Source organism: Crocodylus porosus, unplaced genomic scaffold (assembly GCF_001723895.1).
Source record: "Crocodylus porosus isolate Cpor-Errol unplaced genomic scaffold, CroPor_comp1, whole genome shotgun sequence".
Taxonomy (NCBI): domain Eukaryota; kingdom Metazoa; phylum Chordata; order Crocodylia; family Crocodylidae; genus Crocodylus; species Crocodylus porosus.
The window spans coordinates 42,563,395-42,569,915 of NW_017728947.1; the positions used below are offsets into that span (position 1 = coordinate 42,563,395).

The window sequence follows — 6,521 nt, forward strand, 5'->3', positions numbered from 1 at the left end:
TGTAAATTTTCTTCCACATTTGTAAGTTCACTGGACTCTTGACATTTTTTCCTCTTTTCCACAATCCATTACTCCAGCTACTCTTTCAAAATAACTAGTTCTGAAATATAAATAACTTGGAATATATTTTTAATTACCAAATGGGGAATATTAGGCATTTTTTTTTTTTAATAAAGAGAATTGCAAGTAGGTAGTGGAAAGGGATTCTAAAAGAACAGCCAGGCCAACAGGAAGCAGTGGCCACCTTTTCTCTTCTTAAACAACTCTTTCAGTCTTGCCATTGTATTTCTCAGTCAGCAGCACCATTGTTTTCCCCAAAAAAGGATTAGGATTCCTGAACCAGATCCCAAGTCTGCTTAAGTAACTAATGCATGCTACATAGAGGCATATTATAATACCTCTTGAACAGCAGGTTTCAGCAGGATCATTTTACAAAAAAGTATCATTATCCCCCTTTTTACTTATAAGGAAACTAAAGCAAAGATAAGTAAAGCAACTCACCCAATAGTCCAAGGATTCTAAAAAAAACCCTGAAAAAAACCCGAAAAAACCCCAAAAAACCCCCACAAAACCAGGTGGATCTGAGCAAGAGGGGAAAAGCCCTATAAGAGTGCCATTTACCCTCCACTGCACTGACTTTCCAGGGTACCAGCACCATACTTCAGCCTACAAGCTTTTATACTGGCAGTGTTCCAAACCCCCTCCACACACACACCGGGGGAGCGGTCAGAAAACGAGTGCTTTTCAGTAGGGCTACTAAAGAAGTTATGGAGGTCAATAGGCCAGGTGGGACCAACACCTGAAACATATGCCAAAGCATAATCCTCTAAAAATCTCATATAATAAATACTGAATTTTATTTATAGAAAAAAAAATATATATATTTTTTTTTCTATATCCAAGTGATCAATGTGGCTGCAACAGGGAGATTCTACAATGCCTCAAATGCAAAAGAAAAAGTAAACAGGCAATAGAATGGGCTGGTCATCAAGGAAGTGTACCATGAAATAGCAAGGACATGAAGGGACAAAATCAGAAAGGCAAAGAAAGAATGAGCTGTACCTGGCAAAGAGTTAAAAGACAACAAGAAGAGATTCTATTAAGTATGCTGGTCAGAAAAGAAGGACACAGGAAGCTCTGGGTCTTCTGTTAATGAGCATGGGGTGGGGGTTGTAGAATAGCTGCTGGGGCAGGGTGGGGGAAAAGAGGTTTGGTTTTTTTTCCTGCTTTTTTTGCACTGGTCCTGGAAGCACTGTTATACCAGGTCAATGCATGGAGTGGATGGAGCAAGCTCTGGTAGAACAGCACCCAGATGGGTCAGACCGGCCCACACACTGCCCTGGCACAAGCACTCTATGCCCCCGCTCCTTCCCTGCACCCATGGCAGGTTCCTGGGACATGGTGCCCAGGCAGCCCCCTGTTACCTCCACCACATTCATATGCACATGCACACCTTCCCCCTGCCATATGCGTGTATACCTTCCCCCACCCCCAGCAGGCCCTGGGCCCAAGCCCAGAGGTGTCACAGCATGGCCCCCCACCCCCATGATCCCTGCCTCACCCTCCCTTCCTGCTCCCCACTTGCCTCCAGCCCCATAGGGAGTTTTAGCGAGTTGTTGCCCCGGGGGGGGGGGGCGGCAAGGCTTGCTGACCCAGCCCACAACAGCTCATCAAAACTCCATGTGGCCCTTGGAGCCAAATAAATTGTCCACCCCTGCTATAATGCACCTGGGCTTCAGCAGAGCTTTTGACAAGGTCCTGCATGACCCTCTCAAACAAAATTAGAAAAGTGCAGGCTAAATAAAAACTATTATAAAAGGTGTACAGATAACTGGCTCAATAGCTGCAAGCAAAGGATAATTATTAATGAATCCATGTCAGAATGGCCGGAGGGTGTGTGTGCACCATGGTACTCAAATAAGTGCATGAACTAGCACCCTCTTCCCCATCTCTTTATTAAAAAAAATAATAATAAAAAGGTAGCTTCCAAAATCAGATAATCCAATGCAACTTTAACTCCATTCCATTTACCACATTGTATTTAAAGTGCATCTTAATGGCATATTCAGTACCAAATGTAAAAGGCCACATATACAACATGCACAAGTTGACTCAACTTTGAGGCAAACCTTACTTTTTGGAATTCTGTTATCTGTGTATTTTAAGTTCTCAGTGTTACATTGTGTCAAGTGCTAATATTTTTTCAACAATGGGTTATACAAGCAGAATTTTAGGCCCCGATGCTGTAAAATGCATGAGAACGTGGATCTTGCACGCTAAGATTATACTTGCCAGACAGGGCCTTAGTTAGCAACATCCAAATCAATTTACTTCATGTAGTTTCTGTACTTAAAACTATTCAAAATTTCAAATACCTTTTTAAAAATTTATGGAAATTGGCTTTCATTGCTATACCATTTTGGATTATTACTTAATCAAGCATCAGACAAAACATGTTTGTCTGTCTATCTAAAAGCGCTTACCAATTCTGGAAAACAGTTTTCCCCTTCAGTTCTCTAGCCCTTTCTGTAACAGAAGAAAAATAAGAGAATTAGGTGACAAACACAGATTCATTTGAGTTTGAAATAAAACATCTGGGGGACAAATGATCTGGAAAGTAAAAGACTATAAAAAAATCTAGCAAAATAGAAAGTTAGCTTACTACCCGGGAAAAAATGACGGTCAATGGGCACCCCACTACAAATGAACAGGCTCACATGTGATCATCCGTGTAGGGGAGGAGAGGTAAAAGATCAGTAGTAAGTGTATATGTGCCATCTTTCTCCTAAGATCAGGATTTTTGGACTTTTCATTCAAGATTTAATTCATTTTTTGACAATTTACTGAAGCTTTGCTCAATACTTTTTTTTTAAACGTACTGAGGAAATTATAAGCGTCTAAACGTTGGTCTGTTCGGTTCATGCTATACTCAGCAAACAAAACAGTAAAATATATGCTAAACTGCATGGTCTGAAAAATCCAAACTGCTGACAGCAATTTAGAAGACAGCCTTCGTTCACAAACGGTAGTGGTTTGTCTCTCATTTTAGTCCCCCCCCCCCCCCCACTCAGTTGCATTTTTTCCCCTCGTCAGCAGCCCCTTTATAGGCTCTCAAGCCCATACAAGTGAGGTCATTTAAAAATCACCACGAGCACAACGTGCCTCCCTTTCAGCAACAAGATACCGAGGTTGCAACTACATCGGAGTGCTATAAAAGGCTGTAGCTCAGAAAGCTAAGCAAAGCAGCCTCATAATACCACATCTATAGCTCTTAGTGAGTGCTGATTTTTATTTTAAAGAGTTGTAAATACTGTAAAAAAAATTAGACACAATTATATCACATGCTTGTTTTAAGGAAACAAACCATTTTGAGAGAAGCAGCATGGTCTAGTGGTTTAATTTTCGTTTCTAGAGTGAGATCCTTTATTACTAGGACTCCCAGTCCCGAAGCAGAACTTTCCTTGCATCTATCACTGTGGGAAAGGCAGGATGTTATAACCCCAAGAGTTATGAGAAATGACTTTGGAGGAGGCTAACCTTCAAGCTGAAAACCCACAAACTCTTAGAAATGAGTCAGAAATTCCCAAATGCTAATCCTAAAATCTGCAAATGGCTTACAGCATGCTTGTCAGAAGTCATTTTTGACCAACTTTCCAGCACTCTGGAAATTAAGGTTTGAAAGGATGGATGCCCATAAAAAGTTCTGCTGACCAAGAAATCAGGAATGAGATTAAGGGATCCTAGGTTTTGGCATGCCACATTTCTGCACCCCCCACTCCAAGACAAACAGTTGGATGGTTGCTTTTCATCCAATCAAGGTGGGGAAGATGAGAACAGAATTTTATTGATGGATCAATCCTTACCCTGAAGGCACTGTGCAGGTCAGGCTCTTGATTTCCCATTCCTATTTAATAAAGCATTCCCAATCCTATCCATTCCACCCGTTCAATAAAGCATCCTTTCTGGGACTGAAGAAAGCTACAGTGAGATGGATATGATGATGAACACACCTGTCCCATATTCAGACTGCCTCATTACACAAGAGGATGACCTTGCCTTTTTCCTGATTACATAAGTATGGAAGTCCAATTGTCCATCATACTACGATGTAGACAATTTTGAATGAAGGAGGAATGTAGTACATTGTACTTCACCACTTCGATTCAGCCACCTTTCCTCAGGATTCCAAAAGCCTCCCACCTAGTGATGATCCACATTTGGTCCCCAACCCAGAAAAGACGCATCCATTGGTGCAGCTTAGAAATGATAGCGTAAAAGATGCCCCTCTAGTTACAACCTTTCCCATCATCTAGATACATTAGTATATTTTGTGACACTAGAGGGGGTATATTCAAGTGATGTCTGCTTAGAACAAACTGATTCATCCTGCTCTGCATACAGCATGCTGTGTGATAAAAATGCATTAGCCCTAAAGAGAAACTTTCTATTAAAAATAAATCAATCCCTGGAGGTACGTATTTAGAGTGTCTGCTGTTCCATAGTGACAGCCCTAAATGCACACAATTACCCCACTGTAGTGGGACTCTACAATGCAGAAGTTTAGCTTTCACCGAAAGAGATGAATGGACATCCTGATGCCACAGCCTGTTATGATATGGGTTCCTGAAGAGAAACATGGGAATACAGGTAGTATTTGCAATCACCGTGTTGCAGTATAGAGGTAACTAGTTTTGTAGTGCTTCACAGCTGGTTTCCTGCAGGTTCTAGGAAGGATTTCCCGCCCCTATCCTTTCAGGAATGCTACAGGCTTCCAAGATATTTTTCACTTCCCTTTGAAGCACTGGGATAAATTGGCCATGCCAAGGATGTTTTTTTCTTATTATTAAATAAGATACACTGATGCTCATGCCAGTACTCTGAAAAGTTAAGGATTCCTGACTGAAAAGTCTTGCTCTTCAGCTCAGGATGATATTAATTGCCAAATCTGGTGTCAGGAAAGAATTTTCCGAGGTTACATAGGCAGAAAAAAAAAAAAAAAACTAAACTACACAGCCCTTGCCAGTGGGAGCCAATCTTTTTGGGAGGCATGCCAGAATTTACCTTCATACCCTCCCCAAATGCCACTCCAATCCCCTTCCCCTACCTGACCTGCTGCTCAGCTTTCTGCTCTCTGCCTTATCTGCCACTGGGTTGCCTGTTCTCTCCCCAGTTTGCCACATGGCACACACAGGTCACCCATGCCAGAGATATCATCAGTGATGCCTCTGAAAAATCCTCCATATAAAATGGAAGGATACCACACAACCAGCGTTACCAGCATGGACTTGGTGATCCTCAAGTAGCAACTTCCAAACACTGTGCAAATACCCAACTCTGACCTCTCAAAGCAAGTGGTCTACTCTCAGCTTAGTAACAGCCTGAGGTCTCCAAGTGGTCAGAATAAATGCTACAAGGACACATTGAAGGCATACCTCAAGAAAAGGGATACCAACATCAAAAGAGTTGGGAAGAGCTGGCTGCCAACCAATTACAATAGCACCTCAACCACAGCCAAGCAGCAGCCCGTTTCAAGGTAAAGCATCTTGCCCCCGAGGCAGAAAAGGATAGAGCAGAGGAAGGAAAATGAATCCCAGTCTGCAGCCTATTCTCCCCTGAAAAAGACCTGAAACTTCTGCGGATGGATCTGTGGCTCGAGGATTGGATTCTTCAGTCATCCCAAAACTCATTAATGAGCCATGGTAGAGATCATCCTCAAAATCAAGGGACTGGAAGCAACAACGATGGTTAGCTCTCATCAACTACAATCACTGTTAATGAGAGCATTACTCAGTTCACACAGAAAAAGTCTGCTCCTGTAGATGGTACATGATTTGTTGTCCATCCTCTTTATGCAAAAACAATTTTTTTTAAACAAGGTCCATCACAGACTGATTAATCTAGAACATTACACATTTTGTTTCGATATGACAGGCTATCAACTAACTTAACAGAAGAATTTTGCAACCTTCTCAAGAAGAATCTAGAGGGCCTCCACCACTTTTGAGCAAGTCCTGAAATTTTTTTTTTAAGTGTTGGGATTAGAGATGCAAAAGGTTAAGTGGTAATTATATTTATACCTTTTAACATTTACTGTTTACCTCCTGGCTCAGTGCTGCCCCGTCAGGAGAGCAGCTCTAACAGGGGCTGCCCAGGAGGTCATGCAGATCCAGACTGCAGCAATGCATAGTTGCTGTGGGAGGGAGCTAACTAGCAGTTACCTGAGGAACTGGAGTCAGGCAAAAGTTGTTTCATCGTTAGTAGGGTCGGAAGGGACCTGAGCAGATCATCAAGTCCGACCCCCTGCCATGGGCAGGAAAGAATGCTGGGGTCAAGTGACCCTGGCAACGTGTCTATCTAGACTCCTTTTAAAGAACCCCAGGGTAGGAGTGAGCACTACTTCCCTTGGAAGTTGGTTCCAGATCTAGACACCCTGACAGTGAAGCAGCACCTCCTGATATCTAGCCTGAATCTACTCTCTGTCAATTTATGGCCGTTATTCCCCGTTAATCCCAGGAGCACTC

The 6,521-nt window shown here is 42.3% G+C and overlaps 1 protein-coding gene across 10 annotated transcripts in view; it reads right to left on the reverse strand.

The window, feature by feature from the left end:
- PHF21A (PHD finger protein 21A) overlaps positions 1 to 6,521 on the reverse strand; it is a 194,675-nt gene that overhangs the window by 176,506 nt on the left and 11,648 nt on the right. The window contains exon 2 of one of the 10 annotated variants that reach the window (XM_019551190.1): positions 2,484 to 2,526. The exons of the other annotated variants lie outside the window; for them this stretch is intronic. The gene's annotated coding sequence lies outside the window, so the exon portion shown is untranslated. The remainder of the gene's footprint in view (positions 1 to 2,483; positions 2,527 to 6,521) is intronic. 10 annotated transcript variants of the gene reach the window in all.